The sequence below is a fragment of the Opisthocomus hoazin genome, chromosome 33 (assembly GCF_030867145.1).
Source record: "Opisthocomus hoazin isolate bOpiHoa1 chromosome 33, bOpiHoa1.hap1, whole genome shotgun sequence".
NCBI classification, from domain to species: domain Eukaryota; kingdom Metazoa; phylum Chordata; class Aves; order Opisthocomiformes; family Opisthocomidae; genus Opisthocomus; species Opisthocomus hoazin.
In genome coordinates this window covers 3,150,924-3,168,684 of record NC_134446.1, presented here as the reverse complement: position 1 = coordinate 3,168,684, position 17,761 = coordinate 3,150,924, and positions in this window count along the sequence as shown.

The window sequence follows — 17,761 nt, the reverse complement described above, 5'->3', positions numbered from 1 at the left end:
GACATGATTTTTCTCTTTTGGAGGACACTTTCTCCTCCAGCACCCACCTGAGACTCATCCCAGGTATCTCCCAGAGTGCTTTTCCTACAGTTTTAGAGACAGAATATCGCGCGTAGCAACCCCAGACTCCTCCAGGGCAGCTACCCGAGATGATTTTTCTCTTTTGGAGGACAGTTTATCCCCCGGGATCCACCCAAGACTCCTCCAAGACATCTCCTAGAGTCTTTTTTCCTCTGTTTTAAGCACCACAGACCCAGGTAGCTGCCCCAGACTCCTCCAAGGCAGCTACCCGACATGATTTTCCTCTTTTAGAGGACACTTTCTCCTCCAGCATGAATTTGATACCCCTCCAGTTGTTTTTCTCTTTTGAAGGGCACTTTCTCCTCTGGAATCCACCCGAGACTCCTCCAAGGCATCTCCTAGAGTCTTTTGTCCTCTGTTTTAAGCACCATACATTCAGGCAGCAGACCCAGACTCCTCCAAGGCAGCTACCCGACATGATTTTTCTCTTTTGGAGGACACTTTCTCCTCCAGCACCCACCTGAGACTCATCCCAGGTATCTCCCAGACTGCTTTTCCTACAGTTTTAGAGACAGAATATCGTGCGTAGCAAACCCAGACTCCTCCAGGGCAGCTACCCGAGATGATTTTTCTCTTTTGGAGGACAGTTTATCCTCCGGGATCCACCCAAGACTCCTCCAAGACATCTCCTAGAGTCTTTTTTCCTCCGTTTTAAGCACCACAGACCCAGGTAGCTGCCCCAGACTCCTCCAAGGCAGCTACCCGACATGATTTTTCTCTTTTGGAGGACAGTTTCTCCTCCAGCACCCACCTGAGACTCATCCCAGGTATCTCCCAGAGTGCTTTTCCTCCAGTTTTAGAGACAGAATATCGCGCGTAGCAACCCCAGACTCCCCCAGGGCAGCTACCCGAGATGATTTTTCTCTTTTGGAGAACAGTTTCTCCCCCGGGATCCACCCAAGGCTCCTCCAAGGCATCTCCTAGAGTCTTTTTTCCTCTGTTTTAAGCACCATACATTCAGGCAGCAGACCCAGACTCCTCCAAGGCAGCTACCCGACATGATTTTTCTCTTTTGGAGGACACTTTCTCCTCCAGCACCCACCTGAGACTCATCCCAGGTATCTCCCAGACTGCTTTTCCTACAGTTTTAGAGTCAGAATATCGTGCGTAGCAAACCCAGACTCCTCCAGGGCAGCTACCTGAGATGATTTTTCTCTTTTGGAGGACAGTTTATCCTCCGGGATCCACCCAAGACTCCTCCAAGACATCTCCTAGAGTCTTTTTTCCTCTGTTTTAAGCACCACAGACCCAGGTAGCTGCCCCAGACTCCTCCAAGGCAGCTACCCGAGATGATTTTTCTCTTTTGGAGGACAGTTTCTCCTCCAGCACCCACCTGAGACTCATCCCAGGTATCTCCCAGAGTGCTTTTCCTCCAGTTTTAGAGACAGAATATCGCGCGTAGCAACCCCAGACTCCTCCAGGGCAGCTACCCAAGATGATTTTTCTCTTTTGGAGGACAGTTTATCCCCCAGGATCCACCCAAGGCTCCTCCAAGACATCTCCTAGAGTCTTTTTTCCTCCGTTTTAAGCACCACAGACCCAGGTAGCAGCCCCAGCCTCCTCCAAGGCAGCTACCCGAGATGATTTTTCTCTTTTGGAGAACAGTTTCTCCCCCGGGATCCACCCAAGGCTCCTCCAAGGCATCTCCTAGAGTCTTTTTTCCTCTGTTTTAAGCACATACTCCTGCGCGCTCCTCGTGCCTCTCCCATGTGCTCCTCCTGCCTCTCCCGTGCGCTCCTCGTCCCTCTCCTGTGCACTCCTCGTCCCTCTCCCGTGCGCTCCTTGTCCCTCTCCTGTGCGTTCCTCATCCCTCTCCCGTGCGCTCCTCATCCCTCTCCTGCGCGCTCCTCGTGCCTCTCCCGTGCGCTCCTCTCGCCTCTCCCGTGCGCTCCTCGTGCCTCTCCCGTGCGCTCCTCCTGCCACTCCCGTGCGCTCCTCGTGCCTCTCCCGTGCGCTCCTCGTGCCTCTCCCGTGCGCTCCTCGTGCCTCTCCCATGTGCTCCTCGTCCCTCTCCTGCGCGCTCCTCGTCCCTCTCCTGTGCGCTCCTCGTCCCTCTCCCGCACGCTCCTCGTGCCTCTCCCGCGCGCTCCTCGTGCCTCTCCTGCGCGCTCCTCGTCCCTCTCCTGTGCGCTCCCCGTGCCTCTCCCGCACGCTCCTCGTGCCTCTCCCGTGCGCTCCTTGTGCCTCTCCCATGCGCTCCTCGTGCCTCTCCCGTGCGCTCCTCGTGCCTCTCCCGTGCGCTCCTCCTGCCACTCCCGTGCGCTCCTCGTGCCTCTCCCGTGTGCTCCTCGTGCCTCTCCCATGTGCTCCTCGTCCCTCTCCTGCGCGCTCCTCGTCCCTCTCCTGTGCGCTCCTCGTCCCTCTCCCGCACGCTCCTCGTGCCTCTCCCGCGCGCTCCTCGTGCCTCTCCTGCGCGCTCCTCGTCCCTCTCCCGTGTGCTCCTCGTGCCTCTCCCGTGTGCTCCTCGTGCCTCTCCCATGTGCTCCTTGTGCCGCTCCCGTGCGCTCCTCGTGCCTCTCCCGTGCGCTCCTCGTGCCTCTCCCGTGTGCTCCTCGTGCCTCTCCCATGTGCTCCTCGTGCCTCTCCCGTGCGCTCCTCGTGCCTCTCCCGTGTGCTCCTCGTGCCTCTCCCGTGCGCTCCTCCTGCCTCTCCCATGTGCTCCTCGTGCCTCTCCCGTGTGCTCCTCGTGTCTCTCCCGTGCGCTCCTCCTGCCTCTCCTGCGCGCTCCTCGTGCCTCTCCCGTGCGCTCCTCGTGCCTCTCTCGTGTGCTCCTCGTGCCTCTCCTGCGCGCTCCTCCTGCCTCTCCTGCGCGCTCCTCGTGCCTCTCCCGTGCACTCCTCGTGCCTCTCTCGTGTGCTCCTCGTGCCTCTCCCGTGCACTCCTCGTGCCTCTCCCGTGCACTCCTCCTGCCTCTCCCGTGCGCTCCTCCTGAGTCTCCCGTGCGCTCCTTGTGCCTCTCCCGTGCGCTCCTCGTGCCTCTCCCGTGCGCTCCTCCTGCCTCTCCCGTGCGCTCCTCGTGCCTCTCCCGTGCGCTCCTCGTGCCTCTGCTGTGCGCTCCTCTTGCCTCTCCTGCGCGCTCCTCGTGCCTCTCCCGCGCGCTCCTCGTCCCTCTCCCGTGCGCTCCTCCTGCCTCTCCCATGCGCTCCTCCTGCCTCTCCTGCGTGCTCCTCGTGCCTCTCGTGCGCGCTCCTCGTGCCTCTCCCGCGTGCTCCTCGTGCCTCTCCTGCGTGCTCCTCGTGCCTCTCCTGCGCGCTTCTCGTGCCTCTCCCGTGCGCTCCTCGTGCCTCTCCCGTGCTCTCCTCGTGCCTCTCCCGCGCACTCCTCGTGCCTCTCCCGTGTGCTCCTCTTGCCTCTTCTGTGCGCTCCTCGTGCCTCTCCCGCGCGCTCCTCGTGCCTCTCCCGTGCGCTCCTCCTGCCTCTTCCGCGCGCTCCTCGTGCCTCTCCCGTGCGCTCCTCGTGCCTCTCCCGTGCGCTCCTCGTGTCTCTCCCGGGCGCTCCTCGTGCCTCTCCCGTGCGCTCCCCGTGCCTCTCCCGTGTGCTCCCTGTGCGTCTCCCGTGCGCTCCTCGTGCCTCTCCTGTGCTCTCCTCGTGCCTCTCCTGTCACAGCTGGGTCAAGAGGACTACTCACGGGTGTAAGTTTAGGCACGTGTTGCAGACCTTGCGGGGCTGAAGGCAGGCTGATGAAGAGCAAGGAGAGATTTCCTTTCTAAACTTGTGGCCTTTGTTCTGGGCTGGATCAGTGCGATTCCCGTTCGTGTCTGTGTTTCAATCCTGGAAAGTGCCCCACATCTCTCATCCTGGACCAAGGGCTTTCGGGGAGGATGGTGCGTTAGGCTGGTCCTCCGTCCCTGGGAGTGACTCTCAGGGCTGGGCTGGTTTCTAGGGTGCTGAATTCTAGTGCAGAATTCGACCTCTTTGTAACCAAGGTGATGGAATTAGTTAATCATAAAGCACAAACAATGCTGCTATGTCCCTTGTACAGCCCTGCCCATCTGGACATTAGGTCTGGGAACAGAGGGTTTAGTCCCTAGGTAATCATTAATGTTAAACAATAATGGTGAAGGGGGATTTTTAATAGAAATAGCGTTACCAAATTGTTGCAGGTGTATTTGTGGTACCTATCTATTGTGTGAATTAACTGAAGCAAAAAGTTATACATCTCCCCCCCAAAGAAGGTAGTTTCAATTGAAATGAGCAGGTGCCTAGAACTGGTCAAGATGACCCGTGCCGCAGGGACAAGAGCCAGAAGAGGACTGAGCTTGCGCAGAAACTGTGATGAAGAGGATAAGCCTTCATCTTGCGACCCCCGACGACCACCACTAGGAGGCACTGCGCAAGTGCGGGTGGGAGGAGTCTATGAAAATGGACTGATTTGAATATGAAAGAAAGGGCTTATGTAATCAGATGAATATGTATATTTTGATCTATATAAACTGCACGGAAAGGGTATGGGGTGTGCACGTTCGGCGGAATTATCCCCCGTGCATGCGACGTCGCAATAAAGAATGCTGCCTTTTAACACTACATTGGTGTTACGAGGTTTATTCCCGGATTTTCGGTGACAGTTTCTGGCAACCCAGGTGGGACCCTGCTTGTGAATACCGACGGATCCGCGGGATCACGGGACCTCCAGCCAGCACCGAGGGATTCTCGAGGAGAACCTCTGATCCCCGGACCGAAGGATTCCAAGTCAGTCCCCTGGAATTTAATTAAGGCATTCTTTAGGTATGATATACGCCTGCTCGTAAATCGTGGTGAAAACCTCGTAGAGTTGGGCTAAAAGGTACCTTTGTGGAAAGTCTCTGCTCGGTGAAAGCCGGTGGAGCGGGGCCCAAGGGGGAGGTCTTCAACAGGGGGTTGAAGTCTCCAAGATCTCAGCAGGGGGCTGGGATCCCAAAGGGAGCTCCAACAAGGGTTGGGGTCCCTCTGATTAGTGTTTGTGATGTAGTGCACAATCACTACCACTGGTCATTTGAAGGATGGGCACCTTTCCGAGTAAAAGACCCATCCCAAGGGGCACGCCTTTGGGATGTATTTTAAAACACTGGAAAGAGCTGGGGGGGGACCCTTTAACTCGGAAACAGTTAATTGAGTATTGTAATCACTGGTGACCGTTATATACTCTGGATGATGGGGAGAAGTGGCCGGAGGATGGGACACTGTGTTATAATACCATTTTGCAATTAATGTTGTTTTGTAAAAGGGAAGGTAAATAGGAAGAAATGACATATGTAGATTTGTTTTTCTCGTTGAGAAATCATTCGGAATGGCAAAGGCAGTGTGGGATACATCCGCGCGGTTCTATGGTGATGGCTTTAAAAAAAGGAAACTGCGAAAAGGGTTCAAAGAATTGTTGCGTCTCTTGTAGTGTTGGCAAAGAGTGTTTGAAATATGAGCCTAAGGAGGATGACGTTGAATTAATGGTTGCACCTTGTCGGAGATGGGGATGTGATAAGGAGGACCGAAAATCTGAGACAGACAGTCCTTCTGTTTCTCCTACGGGGGGGGGGCAGGAAGATTTAGCCTGGTTTCGGGAAGGACACGGGGAAGGACGGGGGCGGGGAGTAGCAGAATCGGCTTCTCCCCTCCAAGCCCCTCTCTGAGAAGCCAGGGAATGAGGAAGTAAAATTTTTAACAGGGTAAAAAGAAAATTAACCTTTCTTATGCTGTTGAAATTTAGATTGAGAAAACAGTGGGTAACTCACCAGTTTCTATATATGCCTGAATGTCCATTGCCTTTGTTAGGACGAGATTTATCAAGCAAATTAGAGGCACAAATAACTTTTAAAAATGAGGAAATTGAATTATTGATACCAGAATCAAAAGCCGTAGAGGCAAGGGTGTTTATGTTACAGGACTCTTTTAAGGAGGAACAAATTCCAGAAGAGGTGGAAAACGCAGTAATCCCCTTGGTTTGGGCAAATGAAGTTCCAGGACGGTCCAAATTAGCAGAACCGGTAAAAGTGACCTTAAAACCTGGTTCCAAACCGGTAAGACAAAAACAATATCCTATTAAGGGGGAGGCTCGAAAAGGATTGGACGGGTTAATCACGAAATTTTTGGAATGTGGACTTTTGGTAGAATGCGAGTCAGAATATAACACACCTATATTACCGGTAAAGAAACCTGGGGGACGGGAATATCGACTAGTCCAGGATCTAAGAGCTATAAATCAAATAGTTCAAGATATACACCCAGTAGTGGCCAATCCCTATACTTTATTAACATCCCTGAAAGAGGAGCATAAATGGTTTACTGTACTAGATTTAAAGGATGCCTTCTTTTGCATATCTCTGAATGCATAAAGTCAAAGCACATTTGCTTTTGAATGGGAGAGCCCTGCTACAGGATGAAAGATGCAACTGACATGGACTGTACTTCCACAAGGATTTAAAAATAGCCCCACGATATTTGGAAAACTGTTTGTCCATGAGAGGCAACACCTGGCCCTTGGAGTGCTGGCACAACGGCTGGGATCCTGGAAGCGGCCAGTAGGGTACTTCTCTAAACAACTTGACAGCGTCAGCAAAGGACTGCCGGGATGTTTGCGCGCTGTGGCAGCGACGGTATTGCTGATTCAGGAAGCTCGAGAATTGACTACGGGGCAAAAGATGGTGGTGTATGTACCACACATGGTGGTAACTGTTCTAGAACAAAACGGGGGTAATTGGCGGTCCCCCAGCAGAATGCTGAAATATCAGGTTGTCTTGCTAGAGCAGGATGATGTGGAACTGAAAACCACAACCATCGTAAATCCAGCAATGTTTCTGTCAACGAAAAATCCAACAGAAAATCTAGAACATGACTGCCTGCTAACTGTTGAACAAGTCTATTCCAGCAGACCAGACCTGAGGGATGAGCCTCTGGAGAACCCTGATCTGGAGTTGTTCACGGATGGAAGCAGCTTTGTGAAAGAAGGAAGACGAATGGCCCGATATGCTGTTGTCACCACGACCGAGGCACTGGAGTCAGGAACGCTGCCTGCAAATCCCTCGGCACAGAAAGCAGAACTGGTGGCGTTGCAGCAAGCCTTGCCAATGGCAGAAGGAAAAAGGGTAAATATATGGACCGATTCCAAATATGCATTTGGTGTGATTCATGCTCATGGAGCCATCTGGAAAGAAAGAGGACTGCTCTCAGCCCAAGGATCATCGATAAAACACAAAGAAGAAATCCTCCAGCTCCTCGAAGAGGTGCAGAAACCAAAGGAATTAGCGGTGATGCACTGCAAGGCTCATCAATTTGGTCAGACAGCTGTAAACACAGGTAATCGATTGGCAGACAAAACAGCAAAGGAGGCTGCGGAACGAGGTATCCTTGCACTAGTACCAGTAAAACAGATAAAAATCCCAAATCTGAAACCAGAATATAGTGAATGGGATGAGCAATTAAAAGCATCACAGAATGCAGAAGGGTGGTGGGTAAGGCCAGAAAAGCAGGTAATAGTAACCCCGCAAGTTATGGTGGAACTTGTGAAAGAAAAGCATGCACAGACACATTGGGGTGTAGATGCTGTGGTCTCGAGTTTAAAATCATCTGCAGTGTGTGTAGGAATGACAAGGGTAATTAAATCAATAGTGGCCAAGTGTCCGATTTGTCTCCAAAATAATCCTTTAAATGGGAAAAGGGCACCCCTAGGGGTAACAAAACAGGGTAACTCCCTGTTTCGGTTTCGGCTGCCGCCGGCAACAAAAGCGCCACGCGGCCGCCCCTCCCCCCGCCGGCGTGCGGAGGAGAATGAAAAGAGGCAGAAACTGGTGGGTCGGGATAAGGGCAGTTTAACAGAACAGCAAACAGAGGGAAAACAGGAACAACAACGATACAAATAAGGAGAAAACACAACAACGAACCGTACAACTCAGACAGCCACTCTCCCGAAACAGGACCGGCGCTGCGCCCCCCCAAGCCGCGAGTGCCTTCCCACCGCGCCGCCCCCCCCACCGGAACCCCGCGTGACGTCACATGGTATGGAATACCAGGCTCTGTTTGGCCAGGTGGGGTCAGCCCCCACCCCCTGGCTGTGCCCCTTCCTGGATTCCGGTGAAAATTAACCCTGTTCTGGCCAAACCCAGGACATTATCCACCCCTTATTCCATACCATCTACGTCATGCCCAGGTCCCCCATTGTCCGGTTGATCACCACCACTTCTCCTGTCTCCAAATATCATTCCCTTAGTCTATGGATCATCACTCTAAAGTGTCCGTTGAGTTCATTTAATCCATGACTTCGGGCTCCATCTATCGTTACGGTCTTCCGTGGCAGGGGAGGTGATGTGTGGTGATGGGCGGTCACTTGCTGCATCCGGAGCTCATGGCTGATGTATCTGGTGCAGCCCGTGCCCACAGTCTGCAGGAGATGTTGATCTTGATGAAGTTGCTGGATGCCAGTTGTTGAAAACCAGGTCCAGTTCCATCATTGCTGTGCTCTGCTAGGTTTTCATCGAAAAAGTCCATCCTTCTTTAATCTGGAGAATTCTTATTATGCTACTACTGGTACAAAATATAACAATTATAACAGTGATAACAGACAGTGACAGGGTTATTTAACAACTAACTTTATACAATTTATTTATGGACTATTCTCGCCCAAAATTAAATCCCCATGAGGTACACATCGGACTTCCCCATCCTTCCGCATTACCCACCAGGTACACCCAGGTCCTTGAGCAAAGGCAATCCCGCAGACGGGCTTGCCTTTGCCCGAGGCAGGACTAACCCAAACCGTCTTCCCTAACATGTTCCACATGTGCACTACAGGGACTTTATCCCCTTCTACTGGGTGCTGAGGTTTTGACTGGGCAGGACCAGCCCGGTTGGTGGACCCTCTGGTGTTAACCAACCAGGTGGCCTTTGCTAAATGGGTATCCCAATTTTTGAAAGTCCCACCCCCCATTGCCCTCAAAGTGGTTTTTAGCAGCCCATTGTAATGTTCGATCTTTCCAGAGGCTGGTGCATGGTAGGGGATGTGATACACCCACTCAATACCGTGTTCTTTGGCCCAGGTGTCTATGAGGCTGTTGCGAAAGTGAGTCCCGTTGTCCGACTCGATTCTTTCGGGAGTGCCATGTCGCCACAGGACTTGTTTTTCCAGGCCCAGGATGGTATTCCGGGCGGTGGCATGGGGCACAGGGTAGGTTTCCAGCCATCCGGTGGTGGCCTCCACCATTGTGAGTACATAGCGCTTGCCTTGGCGGGTCTGTGGCAGTGTGATATAGTCAATCTGCCAAGCCTCCCCATATTTATATTTTAGCCATCGTCCTCCATACCACTGAGGCTTTACCCGCTTGGCTTGCTTGATTGCAGCGCATGTCTCACATTCATGGATAACCTGTGCGATAGTGTCCATGGTCAAGTCCACCCCTCGGTCACGAGCCCATCTGTATGTCGCGTCTCTTCCTTGGTGGCCCGAGGTGTCATGGGCCCACCGAGCTATAAACAGTTCACCCTTATGTTGCCAGTCCAGATCCACCTGAGCCACTTCAATCTTAGCAGCCTGATCTACCTGGTGGTTGTTTTGATGTTCTTCAGTGGCCCGACTCTTAGGGATGTGGGCGTCCACGTGACGGACTTTTACAACCAACTGCTCCAGCCGGGCAGCAATATCTTGCCACAATGGGGCAGCCCAGATAGGTTTGCCTCTGTGCTGCCAGTTGTTCTTCTTCCATTGCTGCAGCCACCCCCACAAGGCATTGGCCACCATCCAAGAGTCGGTGTAAAGACAGAGCACTGGCCACTTCTCTCGACTGGCAATGTCTAAAGCCAGCTGGATGGCTTTCACCTCTGCAAACTGGCTGGACTCACCTTCTCCCTCGGCAGTTTCTGCGACTTGTCGTGTAGGGCTCCATACAGCAGCCTTCCACCTCCGCTGCTTCCCCACAATGCGACAGAACCCATCCGTGAACAGGGCATACTGTTTCTTATCTTCTGGCAGCTGGTTATACAGTGGGGCCTCTTCAGCACGTGTCACCTCCTCCTCTGGTGATGCTCCAAAATCTTTGCATTCTGGCCAGTCCATGATTACCTCCAGAATTCCTGGGCAACTGGGGTTTCCCATTCGGGCGCGCTGGGTGATCAGAGCGACCCACTTACTCCACGTAGCATCGGTGGCATGATGCGTAGAGGGGACCCTCTCTTTGAACATCCAGCCCAGGACTGGCAATCGTGGTGCTAGGAGGAGCTGTGCTTCAGTGCCGACCACTTCTGAAGCAGCTCGAACGCCTTCATATGCTGCCAGAATCTCTTTTTCAGTGGGAGTATAGCGGGCCTTGGATCCTTTGTATCCCCGGCTCCAGAACCCCAGGGGTCGACCTCGAGTCTGCCCTGGTGCTTTCTGCCAGAGACTCCAGGTTGGGCCATTCTCCCCGGCTGCGGTGTAGAGCACATTTTTAACATCTTGCCCTGACCGGACTGGACCAAGGGCTACGGCATGAACTATCTCCTGTTTAATCTGTTCAAATGCCTGTCGTTGCTCAGGGCCCCATTCAAAATCATTCTTCTTCCGGGTCACGTGGCACAGAGGACTCACAATCTGGCTGTAATTTGGGATGTGCATCCTCCAAAAACCCACAACACCCAGGAAGGCCTGTGCTTCCTTTTTGCTGGTTGGTGGAGACATAGCTGCTATTTTGTTGATGACATCCATTGGGATTTGACGGCGCCCATCCTGCCATTTTATTCCCAAAAACTGGATCTCTTGCGCAGGTCCCTTGACTTTACTTCGCTTAATGGCGAAACCGGCTTTCAGAAGGATCTGAACTATTTTCTCCCCTTTCTCAAAAACTTCCTCCGCGGTGTCACCCCATACAATGATGTCATCGATGTACTGCAGATGTTCTGGGGCTTCACCCTTTTCCAGTGCAGTCTGGATTAGTCCATGGCAAATGGTGGGACTGTGCTTCCACCCCTGGGGCAGTTGATTCCAGGTGTACTGGATGCCCCTCCAGGTGAAAGCAAACTGTGGCCTGCACTCTGCTGCAAAAGGGATGGAGAAGAATGCATTAGCGATGTCAATTGTAGCATACCACTTGGCTGCCTTTGACTCCAGCTGATATTGAAGTTCTAGCATGTCTGGCACAGCAGCACTCAGCGGTGGTGTGACTTCATTCAGGCCACGGTAGTCTATTGTCAGTCTCCACTCTCCAGTAGATTTTCTTACTGGCCATATGGGACTATTAAAGGGTGAGCGAGTTTTGGTGATCACTCCTTGACTCTCCAGCTGGCGGACCAGCTGATGAATGGGGAGAAGGGAGTCTCGGTTGGTACGATACTGTCGCCGGTGCACCGTTGTGGTTGCGATGGGTACCTGTTGTTCTTCAACCCTCAGCAACCCAACAAAAGAAGGATCCTCCGAGAGACCAGGCAAAATGGACAGCTGTTTAATTTCTTCCGTCTCCACAGCAGCTATGCCAAAAGCCCACCGATACCCCTTTGAGTCCTTGAAATAGCCTCTCCTAAGATAGTCTATCCCAAGGATGCACGGAGCCTCGGGGCCAGTTACAAAGGGGTGCTTCTGCCAGTCCTGCCCAGTGAGAATGTCCCGGGTAGCAACCACAGACTCCTCCAGGGCAGCTACCCGAGATGAATTTTCTCTTTTGGAGGACACTTTCTCCTCCACCATGCACCTGAGACTCCTCCCAGGCATCTTCTAGAGTCTTTTGTCCTCTGTTTTAGAGACACAATATCCCGGGTAGCACCCCAGACTCCTCCAAGGAAGCTACCCGACATGATTTTTCTCTTTTGGAGAACAGTTTCTCCTCCAACATGAATTTGATACTCCTCCAGGGATTTTTCACTTTTGAAGGGCACTTTCCCCTCTGGAATCCACCCGAGACTCCTCCAAGGCATCTCCTAGAGTCTTTTGTCCTCTGTTTTAAGCACCATATATTCAGGCAGCAGCCCCAGACTCCTCCAAGGCAGCTACCCGGGATGATTTTTCTCTTTTGGAGGACAGTTTCTCCTCCAGCACCCACCTGAGACTCATCCCAGCTATCTCCCAGAGTGCTTTTCCTCCAGTTTTAGAGACAGAATATCGCGCGTAGCAACCCCATACTCCTCCAGGGCAGCTACCCGAGATGATTTTTCTCTTTTGGAGGACAGTTTCTCCCCCGGGATCCACCCAAGACTCCTCCAAGGCATCTCCTAGAGTCTTTTTTCCTCCGTTTTAAGCACCACAGACCCAGGTAGCTGCCCCAGACTCCTCCAAGGCAGCTACCCGAGATGATTTTTCTCTTTTGGAGAACAGTTTTCCCCCGGGATCCACCCAAGACTCCTCCAAGGCATCTCCTAGAGTCTTTTTTCCTCCGTTTTAAGCACCACAGACCCAGGTAGCAGCCCCAGACTCCTCCACGGCAGCTACCTGAGATGACTTTTCTCATTTGGAGGACACTTTCTCCTCTGGAATCCACCTGAGACTCCTCCCAGGCATCTCCTAGAGTCTTTTGTCCTCTGTTTTAAACACCACAGATCCCGGGTAGCAGCCCCAGACTCCTCCAAGGAAGCTACCCGAGATTTTTTTTCTATTTTGGAGGACACTTCCTAATCTGGGATCCGTTCTATACACCTCCCAGGTATCTGCTGGAGTATTTTACCCCCTCTTTTAGAGACAGAATGTCCCGGGTAGCAACTCCAGACTCCTCCAGGGCAGCTACCCGAGATGATTTTTTTCTTCTTGAGGAAAGTGTCTTGTCCTGCAACCACCTGAGACTTCTCCCAGGCATCTCCTAGAGTCTTTTGTCCTCTGTTTGAAGCACCATAGTTCCTTGTCGCAACCCCAGACTCCTCCAAGGCAGCTACCCGAGATGATTTTTCTCTTTTGGAGGACACTTTCTCCTCCAGCATCCACCAGAGACTCCTCCCATGTATCTCCCAGCATCCTTTTCTTCCTGTTTTAGAGGCAGAATGTCCCGGGTAGCAACCACAGACTCCTCCAGGGCAGCTACCCGAGATGATTTTTCTCTTTCAAAGGACACTTCCGAATCCGCGATCCATCCTATACTCCTCCCAGGTATCTCCTGGAGTATTTTACCCCCTCTTTTAGAGATAGAATGTCAGGGGGAGCAACTCCAGACTCCTCCAGGGCAGCTACCCGAGATGATTTTTCTCTTTTGGAGGACACTTTCTCCTCCACGATGCACCTGAGACTCCTCCTAGGCATCTCCTAGAGTCTTTTGTCCTCTGTTTTAAGCACCATACATTCAGGCAGCAGCCCCAGACTCCTCCAAGGCAGCTACCTGAGATTATTTATTTCTTTTGGAGGACACTTTATCCTACAGCATGCACCTGACACTCCTACAGTGATTTTTCTCTTTTGAAGGACACTTTCTCCTCCGGAATCCTCCCGAGACACCTTCCAGGCATCTCCTAGAGTCTTTTGTCCTCTGTGTTAAGAAACATACATTCAGGCAGCAGCCCCAGACTCCTCCAAGGCAGCTACCCAAGATGATTTTTCTCTTTTGGAGGACACTTTCTCCTCCAGCACCCACCTGAGACTCATCCCAGGTATCTCCCAGAGTGCTTTTCCTCCAATTTTAGAGACTGAATAACGCGCGTAGCAACCCCAGACTCCTCCAAGGCAGCTACCCGAGATGATTTTTCTCTTTTGGAGGACAGTTTCTCCTCTGGAATCCACCCGAGACTTCTCCCAGGCATCTCCTAGAGTCTTTTGTCCTCTGTTTGAAGCACCATAGATCCAGGCAGCAGCCCCAGACTCCTCCAAGGCAGCTACCCGAGATGATTTTTCTCTTTTGGAGGACACTTTCTCCTTCAGCATCCACCAGAGACTCCTCCCAGGTATCTCCCAGCATCCTTTTCTTCCTGTTTTAGAGTCAGAATGTCCCGGGTAGCAACCACAGACTCCTCCAGGGCAGCTACCCGAGATGATTTTTCTCTTTCAAAGGACACTTCCGAATCCGCGATCCATCCTATACTCCTCCCAGGTATCTCCTGGAGTATTTTACCCCCTGTTTTAGAGACAGAATGTCACGGGGAGCAACTCCAGACTCCTCCAGGGCAGCTACCCGAGATGATTTTTCTCTTTTGGAGGACACTTTCTCCTCCACCATGCACCTGAGACTCCCCCTAGGCATCTCCTAGAGTCTTTTGTTCTCTGTTTTAGAGACACAATATCCCGGGTAGCAGCCCTAGACTCCTCCAAGGAAGCTACCCGACATGATTTTCCTCTTTTAGAGTACACTTTCTCCTCCAGCATGAATTTGATACCCCTCCAGTGATTTTTCTCTTTTGAAGGGCAATTTCTCCTCTGGAATCCACCCGAGACTCCTCCAAGGCATCTCCTAGAGTCTTTTGTCCTCTGTTTTAAGCACCATACATTCAGGCAGCAACCCCAGACTCCTCCAGGGCAGCTACCCGAAATGATTTTTCTCTTTTGGAGGACAGTTTCTCCTCCAGCACCCACCTGAGACTCATCTCAGGTATCTCCCAGAGTGCTTTTCCTCCAGTTTTAGAGACAGAATATTGCGCGTAGCAACCCCAGACTCCTCCAGGGCAGCTACCCGAAATGATTTTTCTCTTTTGGAGGACAGTTTATCCTCCGGGATCCACCCAAGACTCCTCCAAGTCATCCCCTAGAGTCTTTTTTCCTCCGTTTTAAGCACAACAGACCCAGGTAGCTGCCCCAGACTCCTCCAAGGCAGCTACGCTAGATTTTTTTCTATTTTGGAGGACACTTCCTAATCTGGGATCCGTTCTATACTCCTCCCAGGTATCTCCTGGAGTATTTTACCCCCTCTTTTACAGACAGAATGTCCCGGGTAGCAACTCCAGACTCCTCCAGGGCAGCTACCCGAGATGATTTTTCTCTTTTGGAGGACAGTTTCTTCCCCGGGATCCACCCAAGGCTCCTCCAAGGCATCTCCTAGAGTCTTTTTTCCTCTGTTTTAAGCACCATATATTCAGGCAGCAGCCCCAGACTCCTCCAGGGCAGCTACCCGAGATGATTTTTCTCTTTTGGAGGACACTTTCTCCTCCAGCACCCACCTGAGACTCATCCCAGGTATCTCCCAGACTGCTTTTCCTACAGTTTTAGAGACAGAATATCGTGCATAGCAAACCCAGACTCCTCCAGGGCAGCTACCCAAGATGATTTTTCTCTTTTGGAGGACAGTTTATCCTCCGGAATCCACCCAAGACTTCTCCAAGACATCTCCTAGAGTCTTTTTTCCTCTGTTTTAAGCACCACAGACCCAGGTAGCTGCCCCAGACTCCTCCAAGGCAGCTACCCGAGATGATTTTTCTCTTTTGGAGGACACTTTCTCCTCCAGCACCCACCTGAGACTCATCCCAGGTATCTCCCAGAGTGCTTTTCCTCCAGTTTTAGAGACAGAATATCGCGCGTAGCAACCCCAGACTCCTCCAGGGCAGCTACCCGAGATGATTTTTCTCTTTTGGAGGACAGTTTCTCCCCCGGGATCCACCCAAGACTCCTCCAAGGCATCTCCTAGAGTCTTTTTTCCTCTGTTTTAAGCACCATATATTCAGGCAGCAGCCCCAGACTCCTCCAAGGCAGCTACCCGAGATGATTTTTCTCTTTTGGAGGACACTTTCTCCTCCAGCACCCACCTGAGACTCATCCCAGGTATCTCCCAGACTGCTTTTCCTACAGTTTTAGAGACAGAATATCGTGCGTAGCAAACCCAGACTCCTCCAGGGCAGCTACCCAAGATGATTTTTCTCTTTTGGAGGACAGTTTATCCCCCGGGATCCACCCAAGACTCCTCCAAGACATCTCCTAGAGTCTTTTTTCCTCTGTTTTAAGCACCACAGACCCAGGTAGCTGCCCCAGACTCCTCCAAGGCAGGTACCCGACATGATTTTTCTCTTTTGGAGGACACTTTCTCCTCCAGCACCCACCTGAGACTCATCCCAGGTATCTCCCAGAGTGCTTTTCCTCCAGTTTTAGAGACAGAATATCGCGCGTAGCAACCCCAGACTCCTCCAGGGCAGCTACCCGAGATGATTTTTCTCTTTTGGAGAACAGTTTCTCCCCCAGGATCCACCCAAGGCTCCTCCAAGACATCTCCTAGAGTATTTTTTCCTCTGTTTTAAGCACCATACATTCAGGCAGCAGACCCAGACTCCTCCAAGGCAGCTACCCGACATGATTTTTCTCTTTTGGAGGACACTTTCTCCTCCAGCACGCACCTGAGACTCATCCCAGGTATCTCCCAGAGTGCTTTTCCTCCAGTTTTAGAGACAGAATATCGCGCGTAGCAACCCCTGACTCCTCCAGGGCAGCTACCCGAGATGATTTTTCTCTTTTGGAGGACAGTTTATCCTCCGGGATCCACCCAAGACTCCTCCAAGACATCTCCTAGAGTCTTTTTTCCTCTGTTTTAAGCACCACAGACCCAGGTAGCTGCCCCAGACTCCTCCAAGGCAGCTACCCGAGATGATTTTTCTCTTTTGGAGGACACTTTCTCCTCCAGCACCCACCTGAGACTCACCCCAGGTATCTCCCAGAGTGCTTTTCCTCCAGTTTTAGAGACAGAATATCGCGCGTAGCAACCCCAGACTCCTCCGGGGAAGCTACCCGAGATGATTTTTCTCTTTTGGAGGACAGTTTATCCTCCGGGATCCACCCGAGACTCCTCCCAGGCATCTCCTAGAGTCTTTTTTCCTCTGTTTGAAGCACCATACATCCAGGCAGCAGCCCCAGACTCCTCCAAGGCAGCTACCTGAGATGATTTTTCTCTTTTGGAGGACACTTTCTCCTCTGGAATCCACCTGAGACTCCTCCCAGGCATCTCCTAGAGTCTTTTGTCCTCTGTTTTAAACACCACAGATCCCGGGTAGCAGCCCCAGACTCCTCCAAGGCAGCTACCCGAGATTTTTTTTCTATTTTGGAGGACACTTCCCAATCTGGGATCCGTTCTATACCCCTCCCAGGTATCTCCTGGAGTATTTTACCCCCTCTTTTAGAGACAGAATGTCCCGGGTAGCAACTCCAGACTCCTCCAGGGCAGCTACCCGAGATGATTTTTCTCTTTTGGAGGACACTTTCTCCTCCACCATGCACCTGAGACTCCTCCTAGGCATCTCCTAGAGTCTTTTGTCCTCTGTTTTAGAGACACAATATCCCGGGTAGCAGCCCTAGACTCCTCCAAGGAAGCTACCCGACATGATTTTCCTCTTTTAGAGGACACTTTATCCTCCAGCATGAATTTGATACTCCTCCAGTGATTTTTCTCTTTTGAAGGGCACTTTCTCCTCTGGAATCCACCCGAGACTCCACCAAGGCATCTCCTAGAGTCTTTTGTCCTCTGTTTTAGGCACCATACATTCAGGCAGCAGCCCCAGACTCCTCCAGGGCAGCTACCCGAGATGATTTTTCTCTTTTGGAGGACACTTTCTCCTCCACCATGCACCTGAGACTCCCCCTAGGCATCTCCTAGAGTCTTTTGTTCTCTGTTTTAGAGACACAATATCCCGGGTAGCAGCCCCAGACTCCTCCAAGGAAGCTACCCGACATGATTTTCCTCTTTTAGAGGACACTTTCTCCTCCAGCATGAATTTGATACCCCTCCAGTGATTTTTCTCTTTTGAAGGGCAATTTCTCCTCTGGAATCCACCCGAGACTCCTCCAAGGCATCTCCTAGAGTCTTTTGTCCTCTGTTTTAAGCACCATACATTCAGGCAGCAGCCCCAGACTCCTCCAAGGCAGCTA